General features: G+C 35.1%; 1 long non-coding RNA gene across 9 annotated transcripts in view; it reads left to right on the top strand.

Moving 5' to 3' along the window:
• Window positions 1-25,025, top strand: part of LOC103351201 (uncharacterized) — a 306,632-nt gene that overhangs the window by 45,070 nt on the left and 236,537 nt on the right. For 7 of the 9 annotated variants that reach the window (XR_016217365.1, XR_016217363.1, XR_016217364.1 and 4 more), the window contains exon 2: window positions 18,585-18,672. This is a non-coding gene — a long non-coding RNA (uncharacterized LOC103351201). Of the gene's footprint in view, window positions 1-18,143; window positions 18,261-18,584; window positions 18,673-25,025 lie in introns of those variants that run through there. The other 2 variants (XR_011380465.2, XR_016217368.1) reach the window with 2 other exon arrangements.

Below are 25,025 nucleotides of genomic sequence, written 5' to 3' on the forward strand. Positions count from 1 at the left end.
CAGTTTATTTTTTTTGCATTCACTGTGATAATGACTGTGGGTTTGTAATATGTCGCTTTGATTATGTTGAACTATATTTCTTCGATGTCCAATATTTTAAGGTTTTTATCATGAAAGTATGTCGTATCTTATAAAATGCTTTTTCTTTATCTATTGAGATAATCATATGGTTTTTATTTTGCAATTTGTTAAGGTATTGTGTCACATTTATTAATTTGTGTATGTTGAACAATCCCTGCATATCAGGGATAAATTACACATCATCAGGGTACATGAGTTTTCTAATGTTTTGCTGGATTCTGTTAGCTAGTATTTTGTTAAGTTTTGCATCTATGTTAATGTATAGTTCTCTTTTGTTGTTGTGTCTCTTTCTGGTTTTGGAATTAAAGTAATGTTGGCCTCATAAGGCGTTTGGGAGGATTCACTTCTGGTCAATTGTTTTGACTGATTGAAGAAGAATTGAGATTAGAGGTTAACATTTTTAAGATATTTGCTAACAAATGTGGGTACATAAAGCATTGCAGCATTATTAAAAACATTTTTAAAAAGAAAAGTGTTAAATAGAATGAGGGATACCAAAGAAATGATAAAGTAATACTAATAGGAAGGATTAAAGCATAAAATAAAATTCACCTTTAAGGCATTACTATGAACACCCTAAAATCATGAAACATGAGGACTGAACAAAGATGAAAAATACATACAAGATGAATGTTCACAAAAAAGAAAATATAATTCAAGATAAAGTGCTTTATAAATAAAATAACTAGTATGAATAGTATTGAAATAAACATGGACCTGCAGATATCTCTTCAACAGAGTAATTTCTATATCAAGAACTCCAATCAGTCTAAGTGTCCATTAACTGATGAATGGGTAAGTAAAATATGGTATATAAACACAATGGAATAATATTCAGTCATAGAAATGGATCTAATCTTGTTATTTGCAACTATATGAATGGGACTGAATTCATCATGTTAAGTAAAATAAGCCAGGAAAGACAAGTAGCACATGAAATCATCCAAATGAGACATCTAAAAAAGTTAATCTCATAGAAGTTGAAAATGTAATGGTAGTTATCAGATGTTAGAGAAAGTAGAGAGGGAGTTAGGGACAACACATGCTTAGTTAATGGGTAATACGTAACAGATGGAAATAATATTGTACTGTTCTATTGCACAGGGGCGTGAGAAGTATAGAAAATGCGCTATATAATTTCTCTTAAAGACAAAAGATTGTGAATATTTGTACCATAAAGAAACAATAAATGTTTATGGAGATATATTTTCCCTGATTAAATGTTACACAATCTACATAAGTGTTAAAACATCACATGATACCCCATAAATATGTGTATTTTCTTGTACCAGTTAAAAATTTAAAAATAAGTATATATTGCTAATATGAGAATAATTTATTAAGGGAGTTTGAGGATAATTCATCAAGAAAGTGTCAAAGCATGCAGTTCATATCCTGATTGTGAAGTAGATAAAAAAGCCATATTAAAAAGTGTATGTAAATAACTATATAGAAAAATTCATATAAAATTTATGAAATAGATAAAAAATGTTAGTCTCTATAGAGATTAGGATAATTATATTGGTTGAAAATATAATATAGAAAATGGAAAATATCTTAAAAGTATATGCATTCTTATCAGAAAACATAAAAACAAAGAAATAGAACTTGTACTGACTCAGTACACGGAGATGAATTTAACAAAATTCAAAATTAACCACAATATACAAAATATTTCATTTTTTAATGTTCCCAATATCCTTGTCAATCCATAGGGTGGCCATTGTGTTATAACTGGTATAGCTGGCCAACGCCGCGGCTCAATAGGTTAATCCTCTGCCTAGTGGTGCCGGCACACCAGGTTCTAGTCCCGGTCGGGGCGCCTGATTCTGTCCCAGTTGCCCCTCTTCCAGGTCAGCTCTCTGCTATGGCCCGAGAGTGCAGTGGAGGATGGCCCAAGTCCTTGGGCCCTGCACCCCTGGGAGACCAGGATAAGTACCTGGCTCCTACCATCGGATCAGCGCGTTGCGCTGGCAGCAACGTGCCGGCCGTGGCGGCCATTGGAGGGTGAACCAACGGCAAAGGAAGACCTTTCTCTCTGTCTCTCTCTCTCACTGTCCACTCTGCCTGTCAAAAAAAATTAAATAAATAAATATCTGGTAAAGCTGGCACTTGGTTTATCTGAATCCCATATTTGGAGTGCCTGGCTTGCATCCCATCTTTCTTCTGATCTAGGATCCTGGGAGACAGCAGGTGATGGGACAAATAATTGGGTCCCTACAACCTATGTGGGAGACCCAGATGGAGACCTGGTTCCTGGGTTTGGCTTAGTGCAGCTCCAGGGGCTGCAGGCTTTTGGAAAGTGAACAAGTTTATAGAACATCGACCTCTCGCTTACTTGCTCTCTTGCTCTGTCTCTCAAATAAACATAAAAAAAAAGGAAAGTCATGGAGTTTTAGAAAACCCATGGCAATTCAGATGACCAATTTAAGCTATATTGGTAATCTTATTCTTTTTCAAGGGATTGGTGTTTAGTTTGTCATATGACCTGTGCTAATGAGTGACCAAAAGGAGAGATGTTTATAGAGGATTGACGAGAAAGTTTACCATTTAGCACTATCCTGAAAGATGATAGTGTATGTAAATACCTCCTCATCAATTCTGCCATGTTTTTTCCTCTCGAACCATCCTTTCTCTCTGTGATATTCTAATAACATTTTGAAGTATGTAGAACATTGATTTTCCATATACAGATTCTCCCCCTGTAATGAAAGTGTTATATCTTGATAAATTCATCATAAGTTGAAAATACTACTAAGTAAATGTGATTCTGTTACAAACTGAACATTCCAGCTTGTTTGCCCTTGTGATCACAAATGGCTGACGGGAAGCTGCTGTTCACTGCTGCTGCTCAACGTCATAAGAGTGTTTTCTTTTCAATTAAAAGAGATTTGACCAATTATTTAGGGCAACAAAAAAAATTTAGATAACCTCATATCTCCTACTCCATACAATACAAAGCCATACATTTTTCTGAAATGTGGGTCTGAATCTGAAAGTGAAAAATGAAGTTTTTGGAAGAAAACAGGAAAATATCTTCAGACTTTGAGGTAGGCAAAAGTTTGATAAGACCTAACAATGGCAATTGCATGAGTAAAAAAAAAAAAATTTTGACAGGCAGAGTGGACAGTGATTGAGAGAGACAGAGAGAAACGCCTTCCTTTGCCGTTGGTTCACCCTCCAATGGCCGCCGTGGCCAGCGCGCTGTGGCCGGCGCACCGCACTGATCTGATGGCAGGAGCCAGGTGCTTATCCTGGTCTCTCATGGGGTGCAGGGCCCATGGACTTGGGCCATCCTCCACTGCACTCCCTGGCCACAGCAGAGAGCTGGCCTGGAAGAGGGGCAACTGGGACAGAATCAGACGCCCCGACTGGGACTAGAACCCGGTGTGCCAGCGCCGCAAGGTGGAGGATTAGCCTAGTGAGCCATGGCAATGGCCTGTATGAGTAAATTTTTAAGAATTGGACTTTATTGACATAAAAAATTTTTCTTCATTAAACGATGCCTCTAGGAGAGTGGACCTGTAAGCTTCAGAGTTAGAAACGAGTCACAGGGTAGATATCCAGCTGGTCTTTCTATAAAGATGTAACAAGAATAATAAATGTATTATAAATTCAATCCACAATATTGTGTCACTGCTCATCTATAAAATTAGACAATACTAATTATTCTATAAAATGAGAAATTACTGACACTTTTATGTAGTACTAGAGAATATGAAGTAGTTGATATTTGGAAATATTTATTAAGTATAAACATATGTACCTGTATACTCTATGTCAAAGTAATGCAATTCATGGGTATATAATATAAATGTTTATCTATATCATCTGTATATCTAAATATTTTCTCTACATACATCACCTGTATATACAGGTATCATTAAGAACACTTTTCATAATACTCAGAGCTTCCCAAATAGGTTTGATGGATCAGCATATTATGATATATTCATACAAAAGAGTATTATTCTTGATGGATATGAATGAACTGAAACTAATAGCCACAAATATGGATGAATGTTCCAAATAAAATTTTGAGTAGAAGAGTTCAGAAAATACATAACTTTGTTAATTTAAGGTTTTAATACTTAGAGATATTTATTCTCTGAAGGTAGTGCTGTTACAATTGAAAGGGACACAGGATACTTTTAGAGGCTGAAAAATGCCTGTTTCTCAGTCCAGATTCTTAATACATAGGTGATTTGGTATGAAAGTAATCACTTATACATTTCTTACATTTATAATTATTAATACAATAAAATACAAAAAAATTTGAAAACAAATGTGAGTGCATGCAGGCTATATTGTTAAATGAATAGAAAGGTATACTATACTTGGTGAATAATATTTTCTTCTGTGAAAGTTTAAGGAGCATTAACCATTCACATTCTGTTAGCAAAAGAAAAAAGGAAGGAAGGAAGAATGCAAAGGGAGAGAGGGAGTGTAATTTATTTGCAAACACTTAAATTTTAATGGTTTTCAGTAGTTGCACAGTTACCAGATTTGTTGGTACTTGTTTCTGTGCTGAGAGTAATAAGATTTGTGTCTATCTTGGGTGGCCAAATTGTGGCATAGTAAGTTAAGCCATGTCCAGCGTCAGCATCCCATATGGGCTCTGGTTCATGTCCCACTTACTCCATTTCTGATTCAGATTCCTGCTTATGTGTTTGGGAAAGCAGCAGAAGATGGCCCAAGTACTTGCCCCCCTACACCCATATGGGACACCTGGATGTAGTTCCAGGTTGCTGGCTTTGGCTAGGCCCAGCCCTAGCTGTGAACCAGCAGATAGAAGATTTCTCTCTCTCTCTCTCTCAATTCTGCATTTCAAATAAATCACACACACACACACACACACACACACACACTATTGTTCTTCTCTTGCTAATCCTTAGTCATTCTCAAGCTTATGGTTTCACAAAGTAAAAATTATTTAAAAAAAATCTCTTTATCCAATTGTCCCCAAACAAAACCAACCACACTATAGTACTTGTACATTATTACCTAACATTGTAGACGTACTAGGGAGTGAAAATCCATACTCATGTTATAAACTCTTTAACTGACATGTTTCTCTATTCAGAAATAATAGAGAGATAAGAAATTCTGTGTCCCATTTGCTAGGTTCTTATTTTCTCAAGTGCCAATTCAAATTTGAAAAGCATAAAGAGAAAAACATTCTGCTACAGTTTCTTTATGAACTGTGTCAAACTGTGTAACTGGTAGTTTTCATGTACAGAGGAAATAATTTTGTAATCCCTTTTTAGAGAATAGAAATTTCTTTTTTTTTTAATTTGTGGAAAATTTCTTCACTATATAGAGCTGAAAAGGTGAATGCAAAAATACTCTATTTCCATCTTTCTTTTGTTTTGCTTCCTTATAACCTACATTTGGGAGAACTAAAATTTTACTATGTTTTACTACCTTCTACAGAGTCTCAAGCATTCAAACAGATGCCAAAGGAAACATAACAATGAAGAGGTATACAAATTTCAAAACCAGACTTCAATTGGATTTGTCACTAGTGCCCATCTACTTAAAAATATACCTCAATAAAATCGCATTTACAGTGGTGCTAGTGCAAATAATTCTTACTGAGTAATTTTTAAAGTCAAGCACACACACCCACACAGAGTGTGAGAGAGAGTGAGGTTACTTTCTGTTTTGTTCCCTGCCTAGAACAGCTGAATCTGGGCCAGGCCAAAGCCAAGAGCCCAGAACTCATACTGAGTCTCAGATGTGGGTAGCAGAGACCCAGGTACTTGAGCCATCACCTGTCACTTTCCACGGTGTACATTAGCAGGGAGGTGGAATTAAGAACAGTGCTGAGACTTGAACCCAATCATTCCCATATGGACTACAGATGCCGGAAGGGACATCTTAAATGCTATACCAAATGTCATCCCTAGAAAAAAAGATTTTGTAAAGTAAGATAATGTGAGAGGGCTAGTGCATCATAACTTTTAATACAGGAGTAACCTTTGATAGCTGTAGCTCATGTGCAGGTAAAACAGATGATCATTCTCAGACTACCATACAGCAATATTTGATGCATAGAATCATTCCTCCCTGGTAATACCTTCTTAGATGCCAGGAGACATCTGACATCTTTTATGTCTACATCACTGGCCTATACTTTCTATTCTCTTTTCAGATTCCTCCTTTCCAATTTCAAAATCTTCTCTCTCCGCAGTCTCCAGATGACCTCATCTAGTCTCATGGTTTTAAGTTTACCACTTAAATATTCCTCACTCTCAAAATTGTAAAGCTAATGTGTTTCCTTGAACTCTAAGATCTTACATTCTTGATGTATTCTCTTAGATTTGTAAAGAACTTCTGAAAACATGGAACTGAACCACTTTTTATCCTTTAACAGCCTTTTTAAAACTTGGTTCAAACTCAACAATTTCCAGCTGCGATTTTTACAAATTCCTCGTAACTGGTTTCTTTTTCCCACTGTGTCTGACTTCATCTCCCAATACTCTTGAACATTATATTCCAGCCACACTTCTCTCCTTGTTTTTCTATATATTACATTATGATTAATGGTGAATTAAGTCTATGAAAATAGAGTGGATTAAAATTATGTCTTTGCAAAAACTGATGGAGAGAGGATGGAGGGAGGGGGATGGGATAGGACGGGAGTGAGGGAAGTGTGGTTGTATTCTTGCAACTGTACCTATGGAACATGTGAAATCTGTTCTCTCTATATTAATAAAAGTATAAAAACTCTCAGAAAATAAACAGCAAATTCCTGAATTCCTTCTTTCCTCTGAGTTTTGCAATGGTTACTCTACCTGGAACACTTTCATAGACATCTTCCTGGAATTCTCTTATACCTTTTCTCAAAATCTCAATTTTCTCATTAGACCTGTCCTGTTTTATATACATGGCAAATTTTCCCCACACCCATAATCAGTTTCCCAATCTCTAGTTTATGCCCTGTTTTTTTTTTCTAGAGCTTTATCATGTGACTCATTGTGTTTACTATTGTTTCTATCCACTAGAATACAGGCTCCACAGGGACAGGGATTTTCGTCTGTCTTGTTCACTGTTTTGCTTTGGAATCTATCCCAGTTCTAGGCACATATGAGTAGCTTAATGAACACCTGCTGAGTTATTGAATGAAGAAAACATTATCTTCCTGCTGAGCTTGAAGCCCATGCAATCCAGAAATATTGACATGAAGTTGCTCATTTATAAAGGCCTGAATTCTTTTGATACACCATTGTTAAGATAGAAATACTATTTAAAGATGTTCAGAAGCATAATAACATAAATTTATAAATAATAGGTACTCATTTCATCTTAATGCAAATCAGAATGTTTTTCTGTCAAAATGAGTATCTTATTTTTCTTCATTTTTAACTTGAATGTTTCATACCATTTTTGTAACAAAACCAAATTTAATCACTAGGTCTGTACACACACAGAAGCACGTACACATAATATTTACAATTTAATAGTAACAACTTTCATTTCTGCTGGTAGGATATCATTGCTTGAATACAACAATTTATGTACTACAATTCAAAATTTATTTTTTACTTTTTTTTAAAAAAGATACACCTATCTATTTGAAAAAGTTACACAGAGGAAGGGAGGTATCCTAGAGAGAGGTAGATTTTTTCCATCTGCTGGACCAATCCCCAGATGAATGCAAAGGCTAGAACTAGGCCAGCCTGACGCCAGGAGCCAAAAGCTCCCTCTGGGTTTCCCATCTGAGTGGCAGGGGCCCAAACAGTTGGGCTATCTTCTGCCATTAGCAGGGTGCTGGATTGAAAATGGAGCAGCAGATACTGGAACCAGTGCCCACATGGGATGCTGACATCATGGGCGGCAGCTTAACATGCTGTGCCACAACATAAGCTCCCAAATACATTGATTTAGTAAGAAGATAATGTTTCTAATCTTGCTGAGATATACCAAAGTGGTGTTCATATTTCTACTAAAAACATTTTAAATCTTGAAATTTTTAGCTGAATTTATAATAGCAGTTATTATTTTTATTTTGTAGAATTGGGTGTCTAGAGCTTTAATGTCAAGATATACATATATGAAATAACAATTGGAATTATATTTATAGGTTAATTTTTAAAGCATTAGATAACTTATTATCATGCATCACTTAACTTTCTATTAAAGTCAGAATTCTATTGACTTTACTGTGTTTTACCATATTAGAAGAGACTCTGGCAAAGAGATATACCACATACTTCCCTGATTATTTTGATGCAAACATTAGTAACTTTATTATAACTAAAAATTTGGAAAAAGTACCAAATTGAAAGGGATGATATAACAAGAACAAATAGGGATTGTCTGAAATGAATTGGGAGGTGATAGTACTAACAAGTTCATAAGCCAAAGATCAAAATAATGAGTTATAAATAAAGGTAAGGACATCTGATAATGGCAGATTGCATTTTTCAAGGATGATGGGGACCACATCTCTTACTCATTCTTCACACATCTTACTTTGACACTCTTCCTACAAAAGGTGGATTATATGTTTCCATCCCCGGAAAGTGGGTGAGATTATTACTATGGCAGTAATGATACTATTTGTTTACCAAAGCTAGCTCATGAGAGAACTTCACCTGGTTCTTTTCGGTTTATCTTATTTCCATAGATTTATAACACAGCCACCATGATTTGTTGAGCCATAAACAACAGCAACCAAGGGCCCTGATTTGTAGCCCCACCTGAGCTCCCAGCCAAATGCCAGAATGAATGTGGCAACCATGGGGATACACAGTTCTGAAAGCTAGTAATTCCAAATTGATCTTCCTCAACCAACATGGCTGAACTACTCATACCAAACCTTGAACAATTGCAGATTGGTGATTAAAATATTGATGCTTTAGATCACTAAGTTTGGAGGTGAAGAAATACAGAAATACAGAAATAGATAATGTTATAATGGAAACAATGTGGGACAGAGATGAAGGTCTTGGCTTGTCCAGAGCTGTGCTCTCTACATAATAATGATACTTTATTAGTTTTTAGGGGAAGAACTGGAGGTGCATTTGCACGAAGCAGCGTGAGATGGCAATTTATATTTTGTATTTTTCAAATTAAAAATCACCTTCAGTATTGTTCTATATAGATGCCCATGTGTATACAAATGACTTTTAAACCATTTGTTTTTCTGGAGAGCAAAAAATGTTTAGCATCATCACACAGAGTTCCAAATACTTGTATTTAATAGAAACATACAGCTATATTATGTTTGTTAAATACATGGTCAGGAGTTATCAAATTTAACTAGGAGATTTTTTAAAATTCCCTAAATTTTATTCATGTCTCACCTTTCATACTTAACACTATTTTATCTTTTTAAAAAATATTTATTTATTTGAAAGGCAGAGTTTCAGATAGAAGTAGAGACAGAGGTCTTCCATCCACTGGTTCACTCCCCAGATAGCCGCAATGGTGGGAGCTGAGCTGAGCTGAAGCCAGGAGGCAGGAGCTTCTTCTGGGTCTCCCAGATGGGTGCAGGGGCCCAAGGACTTGGGTCATCTTCCACGGCTTTCCTAGGCCATAGCAGGGAGCTGGATTGGAAGAGGAACAGCTGGGACTAGAACAGGCGCCCACATGGGATGCCGACCCTTCAGGCCAGGGCTTTAACCTGCTGCACCACAGTGCCAGCCCAACACTCTTTTATCTTCATTATATGAATTTGAAAACTCAGAGCAATGTATGTTGCCAATGTTATCAAGTAAATCTAAAGTGAGAACTTCCAAAGAAATTAATATTACATATTCTAGACATAGATAAGTTTTGTCTAAGAGCATGAAAACAAGAAAAAAAATTAAAAGTATCATCCCTTTCATGCTAAAATTCAAACATTTCAAATTGGAAAAAGTTTTGTTATTTATCTTCTAGTATTTTTAATTTCTTTCAGCCCTTGCCATTGGACATCTCTGTCAAAGAGAGATGTCTGCTTGATGAATTAACTTCATTCTAAACTATATCATTTCTAAGTAGGAATGCCAATGCACAATGAAGACTTCGTAAATGGAAGATACACCCTTCCATACTTTCTAATTTTGTGAAATGAAAGGTTGTGCATTTTCATCTTTCTTTAAAATTCAGTGAAATGTGTCCACATAACTTCAAATGAGTCATCTTTTCTGTGAACAATTTGCTTTGGTTCATTTATTTTTGCAATTACATTAACATTTAATAAAATGCAGATTATGAGGAAGTACTCAAAATGGTAATTTCCAAAAAGATTGTGACTATGAGGCAGAACAAATACTAAAGGTAAGAAAATGGATTCTAATGAATAGTGCAAGATATATGGTAAAGTCTAAGTCATTTAATGGGTATCTTTCCACATAAATTTAATTCTATTCTTAATGAATATTTTCTTTGGCGTATTTTACTAATTCACATTACTATTTGAGATCTGCCAACGTGTTGTGAAATGGCATGAAAGGTTATATTAAAAACGACAATGCATAACCTTGCAAGAAAAATATTTTCAGTGTATGGAATTCAGGCACTTTATTTTCCTATAAGAAGTAAATATTCATTTGAATCATGTGGTTCATAGAAGTTAAACAGAATTTTTTTCTGATAATTCAGATGTATTTACAACAAGCTCTTTCAATTCTGTTATTTCTTCTCCTGACATAAAATAAAGCTGTACAAAATTTATTTTCCTTTATTACCTCCTTTATTGTCTAAAATAATATATAGGACTATGACTCTTAATGGAGCAAAATGAAATATAATGTATTTTATTTAACGATTAAGCTGTTAGGAAGCAGTAGGATCCAGTGACATTCAATTCTTCTACAGTTAAGGGGTCTATTTCTGTCCTCTTAGATCCAATAAATTATGTAGCACTCACCCGAATTCCCTTGAATTTATTTTATTCATCCATATACTTATTTTTCTCTCAAAACTAATTCAGATCATTAAAGTCACATTTTAGTCTCATATCACATATTTAAGTTATTTAAGATAAACATGATTGGCAATTCCAAAAAATTTCTGAAATAAAGTAAATATTGCAATCTGATTTACATGAGCTTAGAGACCAGACATGATTTTTTTTTTCAAAGTGAGGAAATGGACTAATTTTAACTGAGTCTCATACTGTCCTAGTTATTTTTTGGTCAGTATCTGTTCACTATTTCTATGACCAGAAAGAGTATGACAGGTGGGGATGATCATGAAGCTGGAAATCTTTGCTCCCAGAATAAAAGCTTTTATGAGAATCTAGGAAAGTACCTCTATCTTATCCATTTCCCATGTCAGCTTTCTTGTCTGTAGCACATTTTAAAATAAATATGGTCTCTTTTCCTAGTACATGTAACTGTGATATAATCTCAATTTCCTATGTACCCACTGCCTTCCTGGGTGCATCTGTAGGAAACTGGATAGGGTATAGGATAGCCAAGACTTGAGCCATCTGATATGGGATGACTGAATTGCAAGCAGTAGCTTTACCTCCTGCAGCACAACACTGGCCCCTGAAAGAAATTATTAAAAATCAGACTTCAGTTATATAAAAGAAAATAACGTAGTAAAAGATGAGTTAAAAATTATTTCTTCAAAAATACTTAGTTACCTGAAAAGGAAAATTGATTTAATATAAAAGAGAAAATATATAATGGAATAAAGAATATGTCTGTAGAAATTAAATTAATCATAGTGGATATTGTGAATAAATTTATATTAGTAAATTGTAAAGCTAGATGAAATGGACATATTTTCAGAGCAACTTTGTGAGAGGGGAAGAAAATCAAAAACCCAAAAGTCCAAAGAAAATGAAGAAAGTTGCACATTTTACATAGAATGCATTATTCAAACTTCACACAAAGGAACCTCAGGCTCAGAAAATGACACCAGTAACCTATTTCAAATATTTAAGGAATAAATAATGCGGAACCTAGAAACTCTTCCTGAGAAGAAATGAAAAGGCACTGCCTAGTTCCATTTACAAAGTCAGGCTAACCCAGACAGAATTTGAAAGGGACATAAAATGAGGGGGCAGTTGTGGGAATTAGAAGTGAAGCTCAGCATTGAATACAAATGCAAAAATTCTAGACAGAATGCTATCAAAATTGGGCAGTGTATGAAAACACACTGCATACAAAGATACACATAGCAAATTATGCTAAGTAACATATACCAAAAACATATGGAGGGCCAAATTTTGACTTAGCATGGGAGATACGGCCTGCGACGCCCACATCCCATATCAGAGTGCCTAGGTTTGAGTCCTGGCTCCACTCCCAATCTCAGCTTCCAGCTAAGTGCACACTAAGAAACAAAAGGGGTGGCTCGAGTATTGGATCCCTGCCACCCATGTAGGAGACCTGGAATGAGCTCCCAGCTCCCAGCTCCCAGCTCCGGCCTCGCTCAGTCCCAGCTGTTGCAATATGCCTTTCCCCCTCTCTCTGTTTCTCTGCTTTTTCAAAAAATTTCAAAAATCAAGCAAAGTAACAAAATGAAAATAAAGGTTAAATATTTGAAATAACTTTGTTAGTAGATGCAAGAAAAACATTTAATAAATTTCACAGATAATCATGATTAAAACCATTTACTACTTAGGAATCAGAGAAAAAGTTGTTCATCTGATTAAGGATGTCTGTAAAATGTTAATAGCATCTATGTTACTTAAGGGGAAACAGTCCAAGACAAGTATACCCACCATTAGCACTACTCTTCTTTAAAATAAAGATTCTAATCTATGCAATGAGGCAAGAAAAACAAATTTAAAGGATTAAGATTTCCCAAGGAAAATCTTCCATAATTTAGCGGATGACATTTTTATGTAAAAATGTTAAAAGAATGCACAGTTATTAGGCTTAATCAGTGATTTTAGCATATTTTCTGAATATACATTGTATACAAAAATTTTTAATATGTGGGTATACAAGTAATATTAATAAATAAAAATAGAAAAGTTTACTTTAGTGAAATCCTCCAAACTAGAGGATTCCCAGTAATATATCAAATTAGATAAATTATTGATAGTTTCTGTGAGGACATATTTTCAAAGAAAAGTTGAAAAGATCTAAATAGACGTGTAAATATCCTTGCTCATTTGCAGACTCTACTGCAAATCATCTATCCTCACCAAAGTGTCTATGGATTCATTTTAATAGTAACAGATCTTAAATATGTGCATGAATGAAGATTTATTAAAACTTTAGTAATTGAGATAGCTTTCTACAGTAAAACAAAACATAATAGAAAATTGGGAAAAATGCAGATGCAAACTCATACATATATGGAATTTGGATTTGAAACATGCATGTTACCATAGGTCAGCTTTATATTAAAAGCCTTGATAGCAGTTACTTATTCATAGGCAAACTGATGTAATCTCACTCCCACTGTATACCATAAAGAAAAAAATTAAAAATGTATTAAAGATAATATTCCAGATTTTACTGGAAGAGAATATCTTTGTAATTTTTGTGGTCTAGAAACTTTCTCTTATTTATTTTCTTAGTTTTTTTATTTTTAAATCACAGATATAAATTATGCTTTTTTTAAAAATATTTTATTTATTTATTTATTTGAGAGGTAGAGTTACAGACTGTGAGAGGGAGAGACAGAGAGAAAGGTCTTCCTTCCATTGGTTCACTCTCCAGATGGTTGCAATGGCCGGAGCTGTGCCAATCCAAAGCCAAGAGCCAGGTGCTTCTTCCTGGTCTCCCACATGGTTGCAGGGGCCCAAGGACTTGGGCCATCTTCTACTGCTTTCCCAGGCCACAGCAGAGAGCTGCATTGGAAAAGGGGCAGCCGGGACTAGAACTGGCACCCATATAGGATGCAGATGCTTCAGGTGGAGGATTAACCTACTGCGTCAAGGCTCTGGCCTCATAAATTTTACTTCTTTAAAAGTTCTGTTCGGCTGGCGCCGCGGCTCAATAGGCTAATCCTCCACCTTGAGGCGCTGGCACACCGGGTTCTAGTCCTGGTCGGGGCGCCAGATTCTGTCCCAGTTGCCCCTCTTCCAGACCAGCTCTCTGCTGTGGCCAGGGAGTGCAGTGGAAGATGGCCGAAGTGCTTGGACCCTGCACCCCATGGGAGACCAGGAGAAGCACCTGGCTCCTGCCATCGGATCAGCGTGGTGTGCCAGCCACAGCGCGCCGCGCCGGCTACAGCACGCCGGCCGCGGCGGCCATTGGAGGGTGAACCAACGGCAAAGGAAGACCTTTCTCTCTGTCTCTCTCTCTCACTGTCCACTCTGCCTGTCAAAAAAAAAAAAAAAAAATCTGTTCATTAAAATTAAAATCAATTCTTCAGGTAATTAAATGCAAAAATAGAACAGGAGATATTATTTATCAGACTTTTGACAAGTGTTGGGCTCAGTCTTTGAATTTATAAGGAATTGCCACAAACTGGGGCAAATGTTTGTTGCAGTAGTTAAAATGCTCCTTGGGTCATCTGTATCCCAGAACAGAGTGCCTGAGTTAGAGTCCAGGTTCTATTTCCAATTCTAGCTTCCTGCTAATGTGTCCCTGAAACGCAGCAGGTGATGGCTCGAATAGTTGGCTTTGGGCTTCATCCTGGCCCAACTTCATAGAAGAATGTATTCGCAGGTTTCCAGTTTAGGACTTGAGGGTTGAATTATGTTGCCTCAAAATTCGTATGTTGACATCTTAACCCTTAGTACTCAGGAATTTGGCCCTTTATTGCAGAGATAATCAAGTTGACATGAGGTCACTAAGCTGAGTCTTAATCAACCAGTCTTACAGTTGGTGTCTCTCTAAAGATTGGAAGTTTAGAGACAGAAGTACACAGGTAGAACATCATGTGAAAAAGAATGCAGGACAAAGAAAGCAGAAGATGGCCTGGAACCGCTGGAAGTTAGAAAAGAAACTTGGAACAGATCCTTTCCCACAGCCCTCAGAAGGAAGCAGCACTACTACCAAACCGTTGATCTTGGATTTTTAGCTCCTAGAATAATCAGACAATAAATATGTTTATCCATCCAATTTATGGTGTTACTTATGGAAGACCTAGCAAGTGAATACTGGACTATTAAGAGTAATGTTCTTAAATTCTTTTTCATATATTGACAGGTATTTATGATGGTTGATCAATAAAAGTAGATCTGGTACATCATAGGAAGTCTATAAGCTCAACCTCAGTACATAATGCCAAACCGGTATTAAAGTGTCTGTGACAATTTACTCCAAGAGTGTGAAGGGTTTCCCATTTCTTCATGTTTTCAATATGAAAAGGTATTACAAGTATTAAGACTTAATTTTGGCCATTTTGATGGGTGTTTGCAATATATCATGATTTTTATAAATAGACCTATAGATACTAATGATATTTATGATTTCATCTTGACCTGCTTACCTCTGTAAAGACCTTTGCGGCATCTAATATCAAATTCTGAGGCTTAATCAGCCCTTAAGGCATTCAGATCTGCTTGAAGAGCCCATGAGAGTATTTTAGGCATGGAAAGCCAAGACACTCTGTTGGGGGGGGGGGGGGAAGACCTACATGAAAGATCTCTGTGAGTGAGATTCCAGTAGAAAAAACGGGGCCATCAAAGGAGGTACCTTTCTCTGAAGGGAGGAGAGAACTTCCACTTTGACACTTTGACTATGACCCTGTCGGAATAAGATTGAAGTCTGCGAACTCAAAAGGCTTCCATAGCCTTGGCAACTCATGACTAGAGCCTAGGGAGATTACTGACGCCATAACAAGAGTGTCAAACTGTTAAGTCAACAACAGGAGTCACTGTGTACTTACTCCTCATGTGGGATCTGTCCTTAATGTGTTGTCCAATGTGAAGTAATGATATAACCAGTACTGAAACAGTAATTTACACTTTGTGCTTCTGTGTGGGTGCAAACTGATGAAATCTTTACTTAATATATGCTAAATCGATCTCCTGTATATAAAGATAATTGAAAATGAATCTTGATGTGAATGGAATGGGAGAGGGAGCAGGAGATGGGAGGGGTGCGAGTGGGAGGGAAATTATGGGGGTGGGGTAAAGCCATTGTAATCCATAAGCTGTACTTTGGAAATTTATATTTACTAAATAAAAGTTAAAAAAAAATTCTGAGGCTTTTGGGATTAGGGCTTCAACATATAAGCTTTGGAAGAGACACAATTCCACCCCTGTTACATCCTAAATCAGAAACTTCCCACGTTTAACAATACTAGAATGAACAATAAATTGTGGTATATTACATTATGGAATCCCAAACAATATTTTAAGTGCTAAACTATCACGTTATGTAATGACAACTTTTCACAAACATAGTTAGCAAAAGAAAATAGATGTAGGCCGGCGCCGCGGCTCACTAGGCTAATCCTCCGCCTTGAGGCGCAGGCACACCGGGTTCTAGTCCTGGTCGGGCGCAGGATTCTGTCCCGGTTGTCCCTCTTCCAGGCCAGCTCTCTGCTGTGGCCAGGGAGTGCAGTGGAAGATGGCCCAAGTCCTTGGGCCCTGCACCCGCATGGGAGACCAGGAGAAGTACCTGGCTTCTGCCATCGGATCAGCGTGGTGCGCAGACCACAGTGGCCATTGGAGGGTGAAGCAACGGCAAAAGGAAGACCTTTCTCTCTCTCTCACACTGTCCACTCTGCCTGTCAAAAAAAAAAATAGATGTGAGAAATAATAATATTGTATGATTATATGTAATTCCAAAATATAATTAAAATTAAAAATGGTCATAAAAGCCAGTATAATGATTAAGTTTGCAGTGTGACTAGAGGTAGTGATAATGAGAGGCAGCTTCTGGACAGTGTTCTGTTTCTTAACTGGGTGATGGTTGTGTAGGCATTGGGTTGTGATAATTTATTGAACTGCATATATGACTGTGCTGTACTTCATTAAATGTTAAATATGAACTCTCTAGATAGGTTTATCATTCTATATTTATATGAGTATGGGATATGATATAGGTGCACACACCAAACTTATGTTCACTGCTTTGAGAGCAAATATACAGAAGTAAGGAAAAGCTATGACTTTTTTAAATCCCTCTTTGACCTTTAATTTACTTTAGGAAGCATATTTACTTTTAACATAAAATAATAGAAAATGTAACAAAAATGTTACAAGATGCTTATGATAACTGAGAAGAGGAAAATTTCTTTGAAGGTCACACTTAGACAAAAAGGGAACTTAGTAAGATTTGCCTGTATACAAACTCTACTGCCATATGTTTGGAATTCACCAATATTATGTTAAATATATATGCCATAAATAGAGAAATAGTAACAAGTCAATTTGAATAGTTGAGCAGCTTATTGGACTCTCATTAACTTTAATTTGAAATTGAGTATCTTTCAAAATAGTGTACTCAAATGGTAATAAAAATTTAAAGTGGATATCATAGTTTAATAAAAAGAAGTAAAGCATTTCCAGTAGTTCACATTTTCAGCTAATTATTAGTTTAATGGAAACATTCTGTCCATTTGAAATCTCACTGATAGTTCTATCATACCTAGGAACTAAATTTAAGTTTTGAATTGGTTGTTTCTAATATTTTGTGTTTTTCATTTATATTGGAGTCTATTCAAATTTAACTTAACCTAATAAATGCTGGTTTTTTTCCTATACATTTCATATCATCCAGTCTTGAAAAAATATTTTACAAATGTTGTACAAAAATAGGAAGGCGATACATGTGCTACTTGCTTTGCTTAATCTCCGCATGCTTTAGGAATCAATGTTTTTAACTCTTTAAAAGTTTGTCCTCAAACCTTTGTATGAAAAGGAAGGTGCTACTTTCCTTGATTAAAAAAATGATAAGCACTTGTTTTGAGCTCAGTTAAGCAGTACTATCCCGACAGGGCAAAGTCGAAAGTGCTGAATTGAATGAGAATCAAGCGACTTCACAGAAAAGGTGGCACACCAATTATTTCCCTAATCCTCAGTGCTAGCTCTAGGGGTGGGGTGGGGGGTGCCAGGCTGGGTTACAGACTGGCACTCTTGCCTGTGGTCTCTTAATCTGTTTTGTAATTTGCTTCTCCCTCAAGAGTGCCAAGGTCAACATTTAGCAAACACTAATAAATCATTAATTAGACATTTGTTTCAGTGTGGTTAAAAATTGGAGAGGGGGGGATCAGTGTCAGTAGCCATGATTTTGTTAACTATAAGGAATGATGGGCTTTTTTTTTAAAGCAAACAATATTTGCCTCTATTTTCATTTTTGCAATTATATTTCAAAATAAATGTAAACAATGACTTCTCATGTCAAGAATATCTTCATGAAATTAAAAAATATTAAATTTTATTTGAAAATGTGTATCTTTTGATAAGCATTGTTGCTATATAATTGTTTTGTTTTGAATATGATTGGTCCTTTCTGAATCTAGTGTTGACATTTGATTGCTAATGTGATATTGGGAGATGTGGTGTGTGAGTGGTAAATAGGTTATTAAGAGAGATTAATATCTTAATCATGGGTCTGGATTAGCTCTTATATGATTGAATTAGTCATGCTGAGGGTAGGGTAGCATAAAACCAGGCTAACCCTCATGTTTTTTCTCTTCCACAGGCACCTGCTGCTTTCTTCCCTGTTAGGATATAGCACAATGCCTTCACCAGATGCAGCCAGCCAGCTTGGACTTCGAGCCTTCAGAACTGTAAGTTAAACATGCTTCTATTTTTTAAGAAGTAATCAGACCCAGGTATTCTATTATACCAACAGAAAATAGACTAAGGCAGTGATAGACTATGAATATGAAAAACATATAAACCCCAGTACCACAACCAAAAAGCATATGTTGAATCTATATTATGGATTGAGTACTTTACCTGGGCTATACTGAAAAATCCTATGGAAATACAGGAAAGAGAAATCTGTATATGAAAACAAATCACTTTAAAATAGTTCTGATTTCTAGCATTATGTTCTTCTTAAATGAGTCATTAAATAAACATAGTTTAAGTACAATTATTGAATTTTGAAATGCAGAGGCCCAAGCACTTAGGCCATCTTCCACTGCTTTCCCAAGCTATAAGGCGAGAGCTGGATCAGAAGAGAAGCAGCCAGAACACAAACTGGCGCCCAAATGGGATACTGGTGTTGCAGGCAGAGGCCTAGCCCACTATGCCACAGTGCCAGCTGCAAACATGATCTTTTTCTTACATTTCTCATATATATCAAAGTGACATAATTAGCAAAATAATCAGTATTAAACTCTTCTGAGAATTTTCATTTTTTCAAAAAACAAGTACTTCATAAGCAGAGAATTTATCATAACTTCCAAATTCATATGGACTTGCTCATATCTGATAGGAATTCCATGAAGAGAAGACAACAATGAAATTCTTTAAATATCAGATAATAAATGGGTAGAGGATTCATTGGCCAAGCTTATTATATATAATTTTAAAAACATTGGCTAAAGGAAAGGAAAAAAAATGCCATCCCAAGTGATTCAGTTGTTCTCGAAACCATAAAACACAGCAGAAAGAGGGTAATAATTCACATTGATGTATTTTATTCATCTTACAGAAACACATGGCCATAAAATGTTACTGACTCAGATAAACACATAGCTTGTGTATTAGTCTCTTGAGTGCATCTATTATAAGCATTAAACTTTGTATGAACTTGACTTTCTATACTTTCTGTAGAGTTCTTGCTCTCATAATACCTTTTCAGGGTGAAAACCACAATACCATTGCAAGTAACATCTGTTCACAACTGATTCAATGTTTTCTGTTCAGATGATACTGCTTCCCACATCTTGTCTTAAAATTCCAATTCAAAAATGCATACAAAAATCTAAAACACAGAAGAAAAGTTTTTAGTATTTAATGTTCAAGTTCATCAAATATTAAACATTTCTTTAAAATGATTTGTTATTTAATTACCAAGTCAAACTTTTTGAGTAAATGCTATGAACAAGAATCATAGCTAAATAAATTTTGGAAACCTTCTCTTTGTCATTATGCAATGCTACAGGAAGAAAATGAAGTATTTCCTCAGTATTTTTAGTATAATTAAGCCACTTTCTCTTTGACTGATGGAGTGCAGGACAATACTTGAAAAATAAATATATAAATATCATCAGTGATCTGAAAAATTATTTTATAAGAATTATGAAAAAATGTTGCAAATTAAAATAAAGTTATGTTTTTTTCTAAGACACGGAATCTCAATTTTCTACTTGAAGACTTTACTGAAAGGAAATTCTAAGCAGTATTTTTTTTACTTTTTTTGGGGTGGGGGTAGGCAGAGTTAGTGAGAGAGAGAGGTCTCCCATGCAGGTCTAAACAGTATTTTTAAAATATTTATTTATTTGAAATTGTTACGAGAGGGACAGAGAGATCTTCATCTCCTGGTTTCCCTCTCAAATGGCCACATTATTTGCTGTCTAAATCTCTGGCCCTTTGTTTTCATACCATAGTTAAATGTTTGCATTTTTCCAAATATGTTTCCTCAAGAATTTTGCATTTTTTCCTTATGCCTAGACTTCCCTTTCTTTCATTCTTCATGGTCTAATCAACTCTGGTATGTTCTTGTACTGCTTGTCTCTTACCCAGAGTTAAGATATTCCAACCCCCCAAAATTAGCTAAACTGCCTGTGTTATATGATCTCAAAGTATCATTCCACTTAGCATATATATTCCATTTAATCAGAATTGAATACTCATCTTACTTTTCATCTATTGCTTATGTCACCTAAAATGATTGAAAATCCTTGCTATGTCCTGTGTGTTGATGTGCCTTCATCCCTGTTGTGATCTCAGATCCTGGTGTAAGTATGACAAATTCAAATGCTTTCAAGGACCAAATGTGTAAAGAAAATGTGTACATTTAGAAGGCACTATGTCTTGCAAGTATAAAACTGTTGAAATGAGTAAGGCAAATCAGTATATATCTATAACATGTAATGGTATTCAAATTACTTTTTAAAGAGTTACGTTCTTTAATTTACTTGATTTTTTGAAAGTCAAAGTGACAGTGAGGGAGAAAAAGAGGAGAAGGAGTAGGGAGAGAGAAATTTTCTACCTCCTGGTTCTTTCCCTGAATGGCTGCAACAGCCGGGTCAGGGCCAGGCCAAAGTCAGGAGCCAGGAAAGCCATTGGTGACTCTCACATGGGTGGCAGGGATCCAAGTACTTGGGTCATCCTCACTGGTTTTCCAGGTGCATTGGCAGCAAATTATATGGGAACTGCATCAGCAGGGGCTCCAACTGGCACTTGGATATCGAATACCAGCATTGCAAGCAGCAATGTAACCCGTTGTGCCAATGCCCCTCCCCCAAAGTGGATTCTTACTACATTAAAGACAATATTATATATTTAGGTCAATAGTTTACAACCCTGTAGTCAGCCTTTCAAATATGTATATTTTGGATTAGTATTATATATACACATCATAGTAAGTTATCAATGAAAATTCCTTAATTTTATCATATAGGAGCAGGAGTTTGGCCTAATGGTTATAATCCTAGTTTTGAAACCGAAGTACCACATCAGGGTGCCTGCATTTAATTCCAGCATCAGCTTCTGGTTATAAATCCCAGCCAGTGCAGATTCTGGGCGGCAGCAGCGATAATTTCAGTATTGGAGTACTCACTGCCCATATGGGGAACCTGGATAGAGTTGAGTTCTAACTTCTGGCTTTGGCCCCACAACCATTGCATTATTTATGGGATGAACCAGAGGAGTAGAACTCTCTCTCCATTAAATCAGTACATAATAAAAATTAATTATGTAAGTTAAAATGCATTGTTTGGTTAATAAGCTTTTGATTGGATATTATATCAATATGAATTGAGATATATTCTGTTCATCCCCTCCCTCAGGGAAATAATTTTATTTTAAGAAAACCAAAAGTTATGTGACAAATTAATGAGGTTAATGTGATACAGTGGAGGTACTCATTATAGTGAATAAACAGTTCAAAGATAAATTCAAGACAGTTCCGCTTTCTCTATAGTAGCATAAATGCCATATTTGATCTACATACAAAGCAATTCCAGTTTCTTTTTAAGAACTTAGTTGTATTTGAAAGACATTTGAAAAGCTTTCATGGAAATTATGATATTTATTATAACAGTTATACTACATAGGATTTGTTTTGGACAGAAACTTTGAACAAGATAAAAATAAAGGCAACAGATTTAGTTTTATTTTTATATTAGAACATTAATAAATGCTTATATCCTGTCATTCATTTGAACATTCCATTCCTATTAAATAGCTGAGTTTTCTGCTTATATCTGAAAAATGTTTATTTGATTTTGGATGGGTTTGATTTTTGAATGTGTAAGCAGAATTCTATTTTCAATATTACAATGAAAAAAGTTTGAGTAATTTCACATAATAAAAATAAACATTGTATATTTTATGTACATGCTATTTTAAGTATATTTTAAAATCTGATTATATGAAATGGAGGAAGATGTAAGATGTCAGTCAAATGTATAAAATAATTACATGAGGAGAGATAATATTATGGAAAATTGCACTTCTTGAGTAATATCTGAGCTTTTAAATTTTTCCTAACTAAATGCTCTGAAATAAAACTGACTGTGAAAACATTTCCCTTTTATGACAAGGCTCTCACAAATTTTTTCTTTCCTAATTGACAACATGTAAATCATATTTCACTGTCTAATTGAATGAGTCATACTGTACTGTAGCAACACATTTTCTGGTTATTCTGTAAAGTAGCTGAAAACTTAGGAGTTACATTTTCACCTAACATTGAGAAGATTTATCTGAACTAATGCTATAATAAAAGTAATTCATATCTCATATCATTTTACATACCTTATCAAAGTGTTAAATCTTTCAAAACAATAAAAAGCAAGCCTATGAGAGTGAAATTTTCTGTCCCGTAAAGAGGGAAAATTAATCGTATATGTGCCATTCAGTGTTTACCATGTACTGGCTGCAAATCCAGCTCAGACCTTAATTTCATGCTGTCTGCTTCAATCCTGTATTGTATGTGGAAGTGATAAAATATCTTCAATAAGTGAATATATCATGTTTATACAACAGTTGAATTCTTTGGAATCATTTCAATTTTTTTAAAAATGTGACAATATGAAACTCATTCACTCTGAAGTACTCCTGGAAACTTCCTTTCTGATGTGAAACGCTATGTCTCCACAATACAAATCAGAAGCTTTAGTCCCACTAGAATTCCTTTCTCTCTAGATGATTAATGAAGATACATATTCAGATCCATTTATACAATCTGAAACTTTTGTCCTTTTTACCTTTTATTTGGTTAATGTGAAACTCAACATTTTTCTGCAAAGGCAATTGACAATTGAAAGATTCACACTATTCATTTCAGAGAAAAAATCATAACAAGCTTAAAGTTTATTTGAGCCATTCTAATTCACTGAAATACTCTTTATTAAAATTTGTACCAGAAGTTGAGTTTTAAGTAAATTAAATTTTCCAATGCTCCATTAAAATAACTCCAAATATGGGCTTAACAATACCATAACAAGTCTTTTTTTTTGAGGAAGAACAAAATATTTCAGCATAAAAGCTCAAATCAGAAATTATTAATTAAATAATCTCACTACCATGATGAGCCAAAATTTTCCGAAAGGAAATAATAGATCAGAAATGGAACCTGATTACTTTGATGCTACTGATAGCAGGATTTTTATAGATTACTGGAATTTTACATTTAACAATTTAGAATATGTATACAGGGAGTTTTATAAGAGATTGGTAATTGGAAAAATTGTTATGGGCTCCATGCACTTACTAAATTAAAACATTGAAATTAATGTTTGACTTCTGAGAAAAATTAATATACATAATGGGAGAAAATAAACTCGTGTGTGTGTGTGTGTGTGTGTATGAGAAGAAAGTAAATGTCAATTTTTAATTCTGTAGTGGTAATAATGACAGCATATTAGTGTCGTGCTGACACAGACACCTCAAAGTTAATGCATCCATTGTGTCTTCCAGACCATTTAACAGAGAAAAAGACAAGCATGTGTCACATTAATTTAGAAATAATATTACCTATGTTTTCACAATGGAGAAAATTCTCCATTATTTATTTGTTTGCTGTTGTAAAAGTATTTTGGGGAAAAAACTATCACATTGAAATATCCATAATCAAATTCACCAAGAAAAAGAACTGTTAAGAGACTAACACGTAAGCTCCTTGCCACTTGTAGTTGCACATGCTTTTGTGTATATGGGTCTATACAAAATATTATCATGTTCTTATATTCCAAGTAACCTTCTTTTTCACTTAGAAAGATTACATGTAAATAATATAAGTTTTTGATTTTTGAGTTTACCATCATAGACCAAACTAGAAGCTTCAAGTGATATCACAAACCATAAATTGTTGTTATAAGTGCAAACATATTCATAAAATTGACATCAGTGTAGTTTATTATGGAAATAAAATTTTAGGTTCTCTCATGAATTTTTTCTGAAATATAACCAATCACTAGACAAAATGTAATATTGAGATATATTTTTATGGAAAAGTATTTGGAAAACCTATTTTTATTAAAATTCTGGTTATAGAATATGTGATAGTCTAAATATTGTACCTGTTTATTTTTTTTAAATATGAAATTTTACAAAATCAACACATACTATTCAAAATCACATGACACAAATGAACAAAAGAAAATAGAAGGGCAGTATCTTGGGTTGGACCAAGGTGTAATTGAAGGACCATGTATTATTTGTTGCAGCTCACTTTCTAACTCGGGGCACCCCTTTAGAATCTTTAGATTCTTAAAATTACAAAGGTTTTTATAACCCCAGAATTTCGTGTTCCGAATCAGGGCTTCCCCCAATTTACCAGCTGCCCAATGCACACTGCAGTGAATTTGTCATAAAGGCAATCTCCACTCTTCAGAGTTCCTTCAGGTCAGGTTCTCCAACCTTCTTCCTCTGTTTTCTTTGTGCTATGTTCAAAGTCCAAATCTGTTCCCTTAAGGTTGCTTGATTGCTCATTGCTTGCTTGTTCATTTGTCAGCATATT

This window comes from Oryctolagus cuniculus, chromosome 12 (assembly GCF_051225735.1).
Source record: "Oryctolagus cuniculus isolate XC-2025 breed Fujian yellow rabbit chromosome 12, ASM5122573v1, whole genome shotgun sequence".
In the NCBI taxonomy this organism is placed as follows: Eukaryota; Metazoa; Chordata; class Mammalia; order Lagomorpha; family Leporidae; genus Oryctolagus; species Oryctolagus cuniculus.